General features: G+C 40.0%; 1 protein-coding gene and 1 long non-coding RNA gene across 7 annotated transcripts in view; one reads left to right on the top strand and one right to left on the bottom strand.

The window, feature by feature from the left end:
• Positions 1-2,552: 2,552 nt before the first annotated feature.
• LOC140643019 (uncharacterized) overlaps positions 2,553-15,415 on the bottom strand; it is a 160,604-nt gene continuing 147,741 nt past the window's right edge. For 4 of the 5 annotated variants that reach the window (XR_012039396.1, XR_012039401.1, XR_012039400.1 and 1 more), the window contains one exon: positions 2,554-5,344. This is a non-coding gene — a long non-coding RNA (uncharacterized lncRNA). Of the gene's footprint in view, positions 5,345-15,415 lie in introns of all 5 variants that reach the window. The other variant, XR_012039403.1, reaches the window with a different exon arrangement.
• Positions 3,927-15,415, top strand: part of SULT1C2 (sulfotransferase family 1C member 2) — a 29,216-nt gene continuing 17,727 nt past the window's right edge. Inside the window, exon 1 of one of the 2 annotated variants that reach the window (XM_072844351.1) lies at positions 3,927-4,147. The gene's annotated coding sequence lies outside the window, so the exon portion shown is untranslated. The remainder of the gene's footprint in view (positions 4,148-15,415) is intronic. The other variant, XM_072844352.1, reaches the window with a different exon arrangement.

The raw sequence follows: 15,415 nt of genomic DNA, 5'->3' as shown, positions 1-15,415 counted from the left end.
AACCCCAAATAGGTTTCATTTATTACATAAATGAAATATTTCTAACAATATTTCCCATATTAGAAATTAAAGCTGAGAAATAAAAAAAAAAACCAAGAAATGTTTAAAACACAGGAATACCTAATACTCATTCCATTACCCCATTTGTTGTCAAAATAATGGCATCATCACAGATACTATAGCTCCAGAAAACTGCACTGTACACTCCTAAAGAAAATGAGTCTGTAAAATGCAAACATCATTTATAATTATAAAAACAGTTTTGATCTCACACACCCTGTAAAGAGTCTCAATGATCACCAGGGATCCCCAGAGCACATGTTGGAAAATTGCTGCTCACTGTTCAAGTCAAACAGGATTAGTCTATTCTCCCAAACAGACCTAACACCTCCCAAGCTCCTCCTCTTTAATGAGACTGTTTCCTCAATCAGAATCCTATCTGTCCCACTACCTCTAATCACGAGACTTCTTTCTTTTCCTTTGAAAGAGGAACTTACATGTGATTTCTTTTGTGCAATTTTTCATGATGGGCCACCACCGTTTGTGTGTGTGTGTGTGTGTGTGTGTGTATGTTTCCTTCTTCAGACTCTTCAAAGTATTTTATTTATATCTCTTCTATGGTACTTATAACATGGTCCCTTCAATTATTCCTGTTTATGTATTTATCTTATTCCTTCCTAATACACACCTGTTGTTCTCACTTTTCCAACACTAATTCCTCCTCCTCCTAGTACCATCTCAATTTTGCTTTGACAAACTTCCCGCCCTCAAGTGTATACTATTTCATGGGATTAGCCATCAAAGAACCCCACCTTTCTCTGGAAAAAGGGTAAAAACATGAGCCAAACTAAGCCAGTCAGATACTTAGCTTTAGAATTTTAAGTATGAGCAGACACTGGATTTACTTGGTGCTCACTTAACTTGAGAGAAGTGCCCTGAAGAGAGATTTTTCCTTAGGTATTCTACCTAGATTCTTAGAGCTGCTTCACTTCTTGCCCTAGTTCTTTCTCTTTTCTTTTGGTTTTGTGAGCTAACCTGTATTTAAATAAAATATTTGTGTCTAACTTAACCATGGTCAGTTGGTGTTGCTTACAAACAAGCCCCTCTTCAGATTGCCCCAGAGTTCTTCCCCCATCATACCTATCATAGTACAGCCCTCCCCTTCCCCACCAGTAGTTAGACCCAACCCAGCATGTAAGACTGCCCTAGTTCATCCAATCCACAAGGTGAAGTCCAAGGGTTGCCTCTACCCACCACCTCCCCTCTGTCTCTACCTGGTGTTTGACCATCTTCACTTGTCATAGTTGGAACTCTCGCTCAACTTCCCTCTAGGCTGCATCCAACATCACCTACCTCTGCCCCAAGTCCCTATGTTCCATTAATGCCTCCCCTCCCTGACACTGCAAGTTATATCTGTTTCTGAGCCAAAGTGTCACTGATCAATCATGTCCATAATCTGTAATACTCAGAATGTATTTCTGGAAGCAATACAAAAATGTATCCAGTATGAAAAGTAAAAGAGCAGGATGAAACAAGAACTATACATGAACACATTGAAAATCATGTTGCCACCATCCTGTCCTGCTGTACTGCTGTGGAATATAGTGATTCAGAAGATGATTCAGAATTTGATGAAGTAGACTACTTGAAGTAAGAAAAATACATTGATGAATATTATAGAACAAAATGCAAGCTTCCTTTGTGGTGCTTGTTCTTTGAAAATTCTTGATCTTTCTGGTGTTTTTGCTTTCTTTCCCTTATGATAACCCCTTTCCTCAATAAATTTTTATTTCTAAGAAAATATTAGAATACATTTCAAACTAAATGTTTTGTGGTGGCTTATCTTTTTTTCCCCCTGAAAAGACCTAATTCGGTCAAATAAGCCACTAAGTATTAAGCGTGGAAACCTCTTGCTAGAGTAACAAATTTAATAGGGTCTTTTTGATAAACATTAATTATGCACTTTGTGAGTTTTAATTTATTTATTTATTTATTTTGTGTGAGTTTTAATTTATTTTTTTTGAGTTTTAATTTAAAGAAAACCCATAAGATTGAAATCTTAAGGGCAGTTGCATCTATTTATATGTCATAATGCATTTCCTGATGTTTTAAAAGAAGAAAAGCTGCCTCAATGATATGAACAACTCAGAAAGTGCATGCAAAAAAAAAAAAGAAAAAAGAAAGTGCATGTAGCTTGTAGTGCTGAATTCTCTTAAGGAAATACTTGAAATTTTTAAAATTATTTTATTGTTTTTAAACACTTATCTTATTTGAATGTTTAGTATTATCCCCTCCCCATGTATACAATTTTATGTATACACCCAAAAGAAATGAAAAAGATCGATATGTTATATTCCTCCTCAGAGAGTGGATTTGATGGGGGAGAAACAAGCAGTGTATGCTTGTCCTGGACACAGACCCCCCAGAATTCTGTGTTATGTCTCTCCCACTGGTGGTCACCCTCTGCTTGAACCTCTGTTCATCTCTGCCTAGGGCTATACAATGGAAAGCATGGCCCAACACCACTTCCACTTCTTCTGAGACAAGGACACAGGCCCTTTTGTTTGTTTGGTTGGTTGTTTTAATTGAGACATAATTGATGTACAACATTGTATTAGTATCAGGTGTACAACATGATTCCATAGTATTGTGAAATAATCACCACAATAAAGCTAGTTAATATCCATTACCACACATAATTATAAATTGTTTCTTGTGTTGAGAATTTTTAAGATCTACTTTCTTAGCAACTTTCAAATATGCAGTACAGTATTATTATTATTATTTTTTTTACTTATGATAGTCACACAGAGAGAGAGAGAGAGAGAGAGAGAGAGGCAGAGGGAGAAGCAGGCTCCATGCACCGGGAGCCCGACGTGGGATTCGATCCCGTGTCTCCAGGATCGCGCCCTGGGCCAAAGGCAAGCGCCAAACCGCTGCGCCACCCGGGGATCCCCGCAGTACAGTATTATTAACTACAGTCACCATGCTGTATATTACATTCTAGGACTTACTTATTTTATAACTAGAAGTTTGTGTTTTTTGACCACTTCCACCTTCACCCATTTTGCCCATCTCACATGCTCCACCTCTGACAACCACTAGTTTGTTCTATCTGTGGGTTGAATTTGTTGAGTTCTCTTTTTTCTTTTTTTTAAGATTCCACATCGGGATACTTGGGTGGCTCAGTGGTTGAGCATCTGCCTTCGGCTCAGGGTGTTATCCCAAGTCCGGGGATCAAGTCCCACATCAGGCTCCCCATGGGAAGCCTGCTTCTCCCTCTGCTTATGTCTCTGCCTCTCTCTCTGTGTCTCTCATAAATAAATAAATAAAGACTTTTTTTAAAAGATTCCACATATAAGGAAGATATAGTATTTGTATTTCTCTGTTTTGTTTCACTTAGCATAATAGCCTCAAGGTCCATCCATGGAAGATATAGTATTTGTATTTCTCTGTTTTGTTTCACTTAGCATAATAGCCTCAAGGTCCATCCATGTTGTCACAAATGGCAATATTTCCCTTTTCTATGTCTGAATAATTTTCCAGTGTGTATATGTAAATCACATTTTCTCTATCCATTCATCCACCAATGAACGCTCTTGAATATTTTAAATAATGATACAAAAATCAGTGTACATGAATGTCTATATATCTTTTTGAGTTAGTGTTTTGTTTCCTTGGGATAAATACACACTAGTAGAATTGCTGGATCATATGGTAATTCAAGTTTGAGAGAGTGCTCTGTCCTCTCACTGTGGTCTGATTTTCATGGAAGAATGTTCATTCAGTCATTTCCTTCCACAGTTAGGAATTAATTCACCTTGTGTTGCACTTTGAACAGAAACCCAACCCTGACTCTGTATACCTAGGTGTGTTCAATGCTATCAAAAGTAAACTTTTTGATTAGGGCCCTAAACAGGGTGACAAATGAATTGCAACCCTACAGGCTACACGATTGCCAAAAATGTAGCCACATGCCTCCATAGTGGGATCAGTGGTGAATGGACCTCCATGTTGCCATTTTATCCTGGATCAAGTTGCTCAAACAGCCTAAAGGTGAAGCCTGGTAAAAGTCTCTAAGGAATATCTAGATCTGGTCCCCGACTTCCTTGCCTGAAGATATACCACTTGCCTTTAAACACCAACTGTAAGTAATTATAAAAACGGAGAGAGATTGTATTTGCAGCTCTTCTATTAGTCTTTTAAATGAAATGGATTAAAATATTGAAAATGAAATATGTTATTAATTTTGAAAGGGGGTTAGATTGTTAGCCACTTGAAAAACAAAAGTAAAGTTCAGGTGCACTTGACTCCTAAGAGAAACGGTTTTTTACTTCTTTTTTATTTAATTACTTCCCACCTTTATTGACATATACTTGACATATTACTTTATGTAAGTGCAAGGCATATAGTGTCAACACACTACATACACTTACATGTTTCAAAATGATTACCACCATAGCATTAGCTAACACCTCCATTATGTGACATAACTACATAACTAAAAAAGTGACCCAATCTGAAATATTCCTCATGTTTTGGAGGAGAGAAAATTTAAGGTGTACTCTCTTTTAACAACTTTCAAATTCATAATACATTATTGTTAACTATACTCACAGTGCTGTACATTAGATACCCAGAAATTATTCATCTTACATTTGGAAGTTTATACCCCTTGACATTTTCTCTACCCTCCAGACCTTGGTAATCACCATTCTGCTCTCTAATAGTTCGGTTTTTTAGATTTCACATATATGTGAAATCATGCAGTAGTTGTCTTTATCTGACTTATTTCAGTTAGCATAACGTGCTGAAGGTCATTCCATATTGTCACAAATGGCAGTGTTTCCTTCTTTCTCATAACTGAATAATATTTCAGTGTGTGTGTGTATGTGTGTGTCCCTTCTTCTTTATCCATTCATCTGTTGATGGACACTTTGGTCATTTCCAGGTCATGGCTATTGTGAATAATGCTACAAAAAAACATGGAATAGAGATGTCTCTTCAATATTCTTTTTTCATTTTATTTGGATATATACCCAGAAGTGGAATTACTAAATCATAAGGTAGTTCTATTTTTAATGTTTTGAGGAAACTATATTGTCTTCCACAGTGGCTGCGCCAATTTACATTCACACCAACAGTACACAAGTTCCTTTTTTTTAACATACTTGCCAGCACTTGCTATTTCTTCTCTGTTTGATAATAGCCATTCTAACAGGTATGAGGTAACCTTATTATGATTTTGATTTGTATTCCCCTGATGATTAGTGATGTTGAGCATCTTTTCATGTACTTGTTGGCCATTTGTAGGTCTTTTTTAGAAAAATATTCTTCAGTTCCTCTGGAAAAGAAAAGTTTTTAAACAGTGATATTGCTCCACACTCTGAAATATCAAAGTATCCTTTACACTTAATGTATAAGACTACAAAGATGAGCAAACAATTCCTTTGAAGGAGAAGATGAATTATAAGTGATTTAGAGATGTGACCCAGAGAACATATGGGGAAGGGACTCAGGAGTAGGCTGTTCTTTGAGAAAGTATCTGTGGCCCTTTGTGTCCAGATATTGAGGCTGGAGCTCTGACCTCAAAAAAAAGTGACCCAATCTGAAATATTCCTCATGTTGTACCAGTGCTACTTTACAATCACCAGAAAACAAAGCTATAGAAGTTGGACTTAAAACATGCTGTACTGGTGTTTAAAAGCCTGCACTAGGGATGCATCCTGCTAGGGTTCAAATTGTGGCTCTGTTGCTGTGATCCAGAGTAGGGTATTTACTCCTCAAGTCCCTCAGTGTCATTGTGCTGTGACAACAGTAGTAGCAGCCACCTCACATTAATTTAAAGGTCTAAATTAAATAGTTAAAAATCTGAGGGGTACCTGAGTGGCACAGTTGGTTAAATGTCTGCCTTCGGCTCAGGTCATGTTCCCCACACTGGGCTCTCTGCTCCATGGGGAGTCTGCTTCTCCCTATCCCTCTGCCTGCTGCTCCCTCCTACTTGTTCTCTCTCTCTCTCTCTCTCTCTCTCTCAAATGAATAAATAGAATATTTTTTTAAGTTTTAAAAATGTGAGGTTCTTAGAATGGTGCCAATTATATGATATATTATTGTGCCATCACATGAAATGCCATAAAAATATTTTAATTTAAAGAAAGGGGAGGAGGGGAAAGATGGCGGAAGAGTAGGGTCCCCAAATCACCTGTCTCCACCAAATTACTAGAAAACCTTCAAATTATCCTGAAAATCTATGAATTCGGCCTGAGAATTAAAGAGAGAACACCTGGAATGCTACAGTGAGAAGAGTTTGCGCTTCTATCAAGGTAGGAAGACGGGGAAAAAAGAAATAAAGAAACAAAGGCCTCCAAGGGGGAGGGGCCCCGCGAGGAGCCGGGCTGAGGCCGGGGCGAGTGTCCCCAGGACAGGAGAGCCCCGTCCCGGAGAAGCAGGAGCTGCACCAACCTGCCCGGGCGGAAAGGGGCTCGCAGGGAGTTGGAGCAGGACCCAGGAGGGCGGGGATGCCCTCAGGCTCCCTGGGACACTAACAAACACCTGCGCGCCCAGGAGAGTGCGCCGAGCTCCCTAAGGGCTGCAGCGCGCACGGCGGGACCCGGAGCAGCTCGAGGGGGGCTCGGGCGGCGGCTCCGCGGAGGGGGCTGCGGGCGGGAGCGCAAATCCAACAGCGCAGGCCCCGGACCAAGGGCGCCGGACACAGCCCAGGATCCGGCCTCCCCCGGGACAGGCAGAGGCCCGGAGGGCCCAGGACAGCAAGGACGCTCCTGCCCCGAGCTGAGCAGATCAGCGGCCCCGCCCCGGAGCCTCCAGGCCCTGCAGACGGAGAGCTCCGGAGTTCCTGCGGGGGCTGACTCCAGGGCTCCAGGGCTGGCCCCACCACTGGGGCTGTTCCTCCTGGGGCCTCACGGGGTAAACAACCCCCACTGAGCCCTGCACCAGGCAGGGGCACAGCAGCTCCCCCAAGTGCTAACACCTGAAAATCAGCACAACAGGCCCCTCCCCCAGAAGACCAGCTAGACGGACAACTTCCAGGAGAAGTCAAGGGACTTAAAGTACACAGAATCAGAAAATACTCCCCCGTGGTTCTTTTTTTTTTTTTTGCTTTTTGATTTGTTTCCTTCCCCCACCCCCCTTTTTTCTCCTTTCTTTCTTTTTCTTTCTCTTTTTCTTCTTTTTTTTTCGTTTTTTTTCTTCCTTTTTTTCTCTTTCTCTTTTCTTTCCTTCTTTCTCTCCTCTCTTTTTCTCCTTTTCCCAATACAACTTGCTTTTGGCCACTCTGCACTGAGCAAAATGACTAGAAGGAAAACCTCACCTCAAAAGAAAGAATCAGAAACACTCCTCTCGCCCACAGAGTTACAAAATCTGGATTACAATTCAATGTCAGAAAGCCAATTCAGAAGCACTATTTTACAGCTGCTGGTGGCTCTAGAAAAAAGCATAAAGGACTCAAGAGACTTCATGACTGCAGAATTTAGAGCTAATCAGACAGAAATTAAAAATCAATAGAATGAGATGCAATCCAAACTAGAAGTCCTAACGACGAGGGTTAATGAGGTGGAAGAACAAGTGAGTGACATAGAAGACAAGTTGATAGCAAAGAGGGAAACTGAGGAAAAAAGAGACAAACAATTAAAAGACCATGAAGATGATTAAGGGAAATAAACGACAGCCTGAGAAAGAAAAACCTACATTTAATTGGTGTTCCCGAGGGTGCCGAAAGGGACAGAGGGCCAGAATATGTATTTGAACAAATTCTAGCTGAAAACTTTCCTAATCTGGGAAGGGAAACAGGCATTCAGATCCAGGAAATAGAGAGATCCCCCCCTAAAATCAATAAAAACCGTTCAACACCTCGACATTTAATAGTGAAGCTTGCAAATTCCAAAGATAAAGAGAAGATCCTTAAGGCAGCAAGAGACAAGAAATCCCTGACTTTTATGGGGAGGAGTATTAGGGTAACAGCAGACCTCTCCACAGAGACCTGGCAGGCCAGAAAGGGCTGGCAGGATATATTCAGGGTCCTAAATGAGAAGAACATGCAACCAAGAATACTTTATCCAGCAAGGCTCTCATTCAAAATGGAAGGAGAGATAAAGAGCTTCCAAGACAGGCAGCAACTAAAAGAATATGTGACCTCCAAACCAGCTCTGCAAGAAATTTTAAGGGGGACTCTTAAAATTCCCCTTTAAGAAGAAGTTCAGTGGAACAGTCCACAAAAACAAGGACTGAATAGATACCATGATGACACTAAACTCATATCTCTCAATAGTAACTCTGAATGTGAACGGGTTTAATGACCCCATCAAAAGACGCAGGGTTTCAGACTGGATAAAAAAGCAGGACCCATCTATTTGCTGTCTACAAGAGACTCATTTTAGACAGAAGGACACCTACAGCCTGAAAATAAAAGGTTGGAGAACCATTTACCATTCGAATGGTCCTCAAAGGAAAGCAGGGGTAGCCATCCTTATATCAGATAAACTAAAATTTACCCCGAAGACTGTAGTGAGAGATGAAGAGGGACACTATATCATACTTAAAGGATCTATTCAACAAGAGGACTTAACAATCCTCAATATATATGCCCCAAATGTGGGAGCTGCCAAATATATCAATCAATTATTAACCAAAGTGAAGAAATACTTAGATAATAATACACTTATACTTGGTGACTTCAATCTAGCTCTTTCTATACTCGATAGGTCTTCTAAGCACAACATCTCCAAAGAAACGAGAGCTTTAAATGATACACTGGACCAGATGGATTTCACAGATATCTACAGAACTTTACATCCAAACTCAACTGAATACACATTCTTCTCAAGTGCACATGGAACTTTCTCCAGAATAGACCACATATTGGGTCACAAATCGGGTCTGAACCGATACCAAAAGATTGGGATCGTCCCCTGCATATTCTCAGACCATAATGCCTTGAAATTAGAACTAAATCACAACAAGAAGTTTGGAAGGACCTCAAACACGTGGAGGTTAAGGACCATCCTGCTAAAAGATGAAAGGGTCAACCAGGAAATTAAGGAAGAATTAAAAACATTCATGGAAGCTAATGAGAATGAAGATACAACCGTTCAAAATCTTTGGGATGCAGCAAAAGCAGTCCTAAGGGGGAAATACATGGCAATACAAGCATCCATTCAAAAACTGGAAAGAACTCAAATACAAAAGCTAACCTTACACATAAAGGAGCTAGAGAAAAAACAGCAAATAGATCCTACACCCAAGAGAAGAAGGGAGTTAATAAAGATTCGAGCAGAACTCAACGAAATCGAGACCAGAAGAACTGTGGAACAGATCAACAGAACCAGGAGTTGGTTCTTTGAAAGAATTAATAAGATAGATAAACCATTAGCCAGCCTTATTAAAAAGAAGAGAGAGAAGACTCAAATTAATAAAATCATGAATGAGAAAGGAGAGATCACTACCAACACCAAGGAAATACAAACGATTTTAAAAACATATTATGAACAGCTATACGCCAATAAATTAGGCAATCTAGAAGAAATGGACGCATTCCTGGAAAGCCACAAACTACCAAAACTGGAACAGGAAGAAATAGAAAACCTTAACAGGCCAATAACCAGGGAGGAAATTGAAGCAGTCATCCAAAACCTCCCAAGACACAAGAGTCCAGGGCCAGATGGCTTCCCAGGGGAATTTTATCAAACGTTTATAGAAGAAACCATACCTATTCTCCTAAAGCTGTTTGGAAAGATAGAAAGAGATGGAGTACTTCCAAATTCGTTCTATGAGGCCAGCATCACCTTAATTCCAAAACCAGACAAAGACCCCACCAAAAAGGAGAATTACAGACCAATATCCCTGATGAACATGGATGCAAAAATTCTCAACAAGATACTGGCCAATAGGATCCAACAGTACATTAAGAAAATTATTCACCATGACCATACTTGGTGAATACTTGGATTTATCCCTGGGACACAAGGCTGGTTCAACACCCGTAAAACAATCAATGTGATTCATCATATCAGCAAGAGAAAAACCAAGAACCATATGATCCTCTCATTAGATGCAGAGAAAGCATTTGACAAAATACAGCATCCATTTCTGATCAAAACTCTTCAGAGTGTAGGGATAGAGGGAACACTCCTCGACATCTTAAAAGCCATCTATGAAAAGCCCACAGCAAATATCATTCTCAATGGGGAAGCACTGGGAGCCTTTCCCCTAAGATCAGGAAGAAGAAGGGATGTCCACTCTCACCACTGCTATTCAACATAGTACTGGAAGTCCTAGCCTCAGCAATCAGACAACAAAAAGACATTAAAGGCATTCAAATTGGCAAAGAAGAAGTCAAACTCTCCCTCTTCGCCGATGACATGATACTCTACATAAAAAACCCCAAAGTCTCCACCCCAAGATTGCTAGAACTCATACAGCAATTTGGTAGCGTGGCAGGATACAAAATCAATGCCCAGAAGTCAGTGGCATTTCTATACACTAACAATAAGACGGAAGAAAGAGAAATTAAGGAGTCAATCCCATTTACAATTGCACCCAAAAGCATAAGATACCTAGGAATAAACCTAACCAAAGAGGTAAAGGATCTATACCCTCAAAACTATAGAACACTTCTGAAAGAAATTGAGGAAGACACAAAGAGATGGAAAAATATTCCATGCTCATGGATTGGCAGAATTAATATTGTGAAAATGTCAATGTTACCCAGGGCAATATACACGTTTAATGCAATCCCTATCAAAATACCATGGACTTTCTTCAGAGAGTTAGAACAAATTATTTTAAGATTTGTGTGGAATCAGAAAAGACCCCGAATAGCCAGGGGAATTTTAAAAAGAAAACCATATCTGGGGGCATCACAATGCCAGATTTCAGGTTGTACTACAAAGCTGTGGTCATCAAGACAGTGTGGTACTGGCACAAAAACAGACACATAGATCAGTGGAACAGAATAGAGAACCCAGAAGTGGACCCTGAACTTTATGGTCAACTAATATTCGATAAAGGAGGAAAGACTATCCACTGGAAAAAAAGACAGTCTCTTCAATAAATGGTGCTGGGAAAATTGGACATCCACATGCAGAAGAATGAAACTAGACCACTCTCTTTCACCATACACAAAGATAAACTCAAAATGGATGAAAGATCTAAATGTGAGACAAGATTCCATCAAAATCCTAGAGAAGAACACAGGCAACACCCTTTTTGAACTCGGCCACAGTAACTTCTTGCAAGATACATCCACGAAGGCAAAAGAAACAAAAGCAAAAATGAACTATTGGGACTTCATCAAGATAAGAAGCTTTTGCACAGCAAAGGATACAGTCAACAAAACTCAAAGACAACCTACAGAATGGGAGAAGATATTTGCAAATGACATATCAGATAAAGGGCTAGTTTCCAAGATCTATAAAGAACTTATTAAACTCAACACCAAAGAAACAAACAATCTAATCATGAAATGGGCAAAAGACATGAACAGAAATCTCACAGAGGAAGACATAGACATGGCCAACATGCATATGAGAAAATGCTCTGCATCACTTGCCATCAGGGAAATACAAATCAAAACCACAATGAGATCCCACCTCACACCAGTGAGAATGGGGCAAATTAACAAGGCAGGAAACAACAAATGTTGGAGAGGATGCGGAGAAAAGGGAACCCTCTTACACTGTTGGTGGGAATGTGAACTGGTGCAGCCAATCTGGAAAACTGTGTGGAGGTTCCTCAAAGAGTTAAAAATAGAGCTACCCTACGACCCAGCAATTGCACTGTTGGGGATTTACCCCAAAGATACAGATGCAATGAAACGCCGGGACACCTGCACCCCGATGTTTATAGCAGCAATGGCCACAATAGCCAAACTGTGGAAGGAGCCTCGGTGTCCAACGAAAGATGAATGGATAAAGAAGATGTGGTTTATGTATACAATGGTATATTACTCAGCTATTAGAAATGACAAATACCCACCATTTGCTTCAACGTGGATGGAACTGGAGGGTATTATGCTGAGTGAAGTAAGTCAGTCGGAGAAGGACAAACATTATATGTTCTCATTCATTTGGGGAATATAAATAATAGTGAAAGGGAATAGAAGGGAAGGGAGAAGAAATGGGTGGGAAATATCAGAAAGGGAGACAGAACGTAAAGACTGCTAACTCTGGGAAACGAACTAGGGGTGGTAGAAGGGGAGGAGGGCGGGGGGTGGGAGTGAATGGGTGACGGGCACTGGGGTTATTCTGTATGTTAGTAAATTGAACACCAATAAAAAATAAATTAAAAAAAAATAAAAAATAAAATAAAATAAAAAGAAAGGAAGATGCTAGCAATGATCTAAGGTGGTTTATTGAAGTTTGTTCATCAGAACATAAACACATTAAAGAACTATACTATAACATCAAAACAAAACAAAAAAAAACAATACTACTCTCATTGGCTGACATCCACATCATGGAGATGTACATAGAAATAAAATATCATCCTAGGTAAGTCTGCCGTGTACCTATACAACTATAAAGTTTAATGACTATCACAATTTCTGGAAAGAAATATATCAGAATAGGAATTCGTAGAAGAACTGAGGCCCGAGAAACAGCAGCAGTGACCAAGACCCTGTCACTGATTCCATTCAATTAGACTCAGAGGTACAATTCCCCACCACCGTGGAAGTCATCCACACTCTACCTGTTGTGAGGCACGAACCCACAACATGTTCCTGAAGTTCTTCCTTCAGAAGTCAAAAATTCCGTCCTTCAGTTTACCCTCCACAATCTGTTTCTATGAAATTACCCCAGGCACTCTGAAGAACCAGAGTAAACCCACCAGATTTGTTTACATAGATCCCTCAGTTGAGATGCAGAGCTGAGGAGCATTTTAAAAATTAAAAAAAAAAAAAAGACTATTCTCTGGAGAAAAATATCATTATATTCTGATTACAGAAAAGCATCATATCAGTTGAAAATTGGGAAAATACAGAAAAGAACAAAGAAAAGAAAAGGCAACTGTCATTGTATCCTAGTTACTCATCATCCCCAAAACTTGACAAATCCTGTCTTTTCACTCTTACACATTCTAGTGGTTGGATAGTTGTATTGGGGGTTTAATTTTTTATTTAATTTATTGATTTGATCTATTCTCTGGTAATTAATGATGTTAGTATCTTTTCATGTATTTCTTGGCCATGTCATATTTGTGAAGTACCCTTTCAAGTCTTTAGCCCATTTATCTCTTGGGATGTTAGTCTTTTCCTCACGGATTTGAAGGAGTTCTGTGTATAACCTGGATATGACTCTTTTGAGAAATACTTTCTCCTACTTTGTAGATTGCCTTTTTATTCTCTTAAGGTGTTTTTGATGAACATAGTTCTTCACTTTAATTTAATCCAATTTCGTGATTGTTTTCCTTATGGTAGATGTTTGTTTTAGTCTATTTAATAAAGGTTGGCTTTTCCAAAGATCATAGAAATATCCTTTCATGTCCTTCTAAAAGCTTTATTGTTTTACTTCTCACATTTAGATCTACCATCTGCCTAGAATTGGTTTTCAGGTATGGCATATGATGAGGTGAGAATTCAGCTTCTTCCAGATGGATATACAATTTCAAGCACTATTTATTGGAAAGGTTGTGCTTTCCTCTTCTCCTTTGCAGTGACACCTTCTTCATAAACCCAGTAGCTGTCTCTGTGTGGGTCTGTTTGTGGATTCTCTCTTCTGTCTCATTGGACTATTTGTCCTTGCACAAGTACCACACTGCCTTAATTCATGTGCTCTTATAGTAAAACTTGATATGACGTCGTTTCAGTTAAAAGCATTCAGATTTGGGGCCATAAACAACCAAGGGATAACTTGATCTGAACTCATAAAACTTAATTTATATGCTAAGTGCATAAGAAACCAAACAAGAAGAGGCCAGAGGTGAACAGATCTGCTAGAAAGTTCTGCAATATCATACTTCATCTGAGGGGGATGTGGAAGAAGCCAACATGCGGAGCAGTTTCTAACTGGAAATTCTTTGATTGAAAGAACCACAGGTTTATTCACTGCTTACAGTTGCATTCCGTAACTATATGTTAGATGAATAACCGATATTGTTAAGTAGAGGGCCTTCCCCATCCTTAGTCCAAGATGATGTTTCAGATGTGTATGCTGGTGCTACCATGACCAGAAGACAGCTCGTGACAGGCAAAACACGCGGCGCAGGGTCGCTCTGATTTTGGCAGAACCTTACTTAGCAAGTGGTTGGAAATTATGGTTTTGTCAGTTAAACAGTTAATGTGAGTTAATGCTGAGAACTTATGAGTCAGCCAAGGTTCCAAGAGTTAACAGCACTGGAGTAAGTGAGGTTGTCAAAGAGAAGAGAGCAGAACGAAGAAAAATGGATCGAGATTATAGAAAGAAAAAAAAAAAAAAACTTTGGAAAACAAGGAAGAGGTGTCAATGAAGAAGCATCCGGAGGTTCAGAGTCAAAGGAGACAAGAAGACATTGGCAGGAGGGGTGACCAGGGTTTAAATTCCAGGAAGAAAAATACTAGGTCACAAATAAGATTGGGAGTCAGCAGGACTGTAGCGGTTCAGAGATTATTTACCACAGGGATGGATTCTAATTTTCAGGTAGCCAAGGCCATTAGGGAATATACTCTGCCTCCATGGAAGTATGCCCTCTAGGATAAGGCACGGTAGAAATAAATACACACATAGCTGGACTCTAGATTTCCGTTCTCTATGCATTCAGGTTTGACTGAATACACTTTGGGAAGAAGGCATTTTAAAGCATTTGCCCCTGGGGCGCAGCGGTTTAGCGCCGCCTGCAGCCCAGGGCCTGATCCTGGAGACCCGGAATCGAGTCCCACGTCGGGCTCCCTGCATGGAGCCTGCTTCTCCCTCTGCCTGTGTCTCTGCTTTTCTCTCTCTCTCTCTCTCTCTCTCTCTCAATAAATAAATACAATCTCTATGAATAAATAAATAAAATAAATAAAATCTTTTTTAAAAATTAAGCATTTACTATGTAGTAGGCAAGGTGTTTTCATTAACATTGCTGTTTTTAATCTTAAAACATTAGTTGGAGACAGGAACAGTCACCCTCATGCTGAAAGTGAGTCAGACTAAGAAGCCAAGCAAAGGAAGGAGAACACTAAGGGAGCAAGAGTCTATTTGGAGCTGGATGCATCTGTTCCTGAAGCCAAGTTCCATTTTCCCACAGGTCCAAGTGTTTTAGACTCTGTAGCACCAGAGGAGCTGCAGCAGCGTCAAAGCCAGGTTCAGCCACCAGGCTCAGTTACTGACAGGCATGCACAGACGCTAGGCAGTGAGCTCAGAGGAAGGAACGGTGTGTTCATCCAAACATCCCTGAAGTTCACATAAACTCAAGGGAGCTGAGATTTGCAGAGAGGTCAAAGCCA

Source organism: Canis lupus, chromosome 11, assembly GCF_048164855.1.
Source record: "Canis lupus baileyi chromosome 11, mCanLup2.hap1, whole genome shotgun sequence".
NCBI classification, from domain to species: Eukaryota; Metazoa; Chordata; class Mammalia; order Carnivora; family Canidae; genus Canis; species Canis lupus.
The sequence above is the reverse complement of the archived record's forward strand: the minus strand, read 5'-3'. Positions and strand labels throughout refer to the sequence as shown.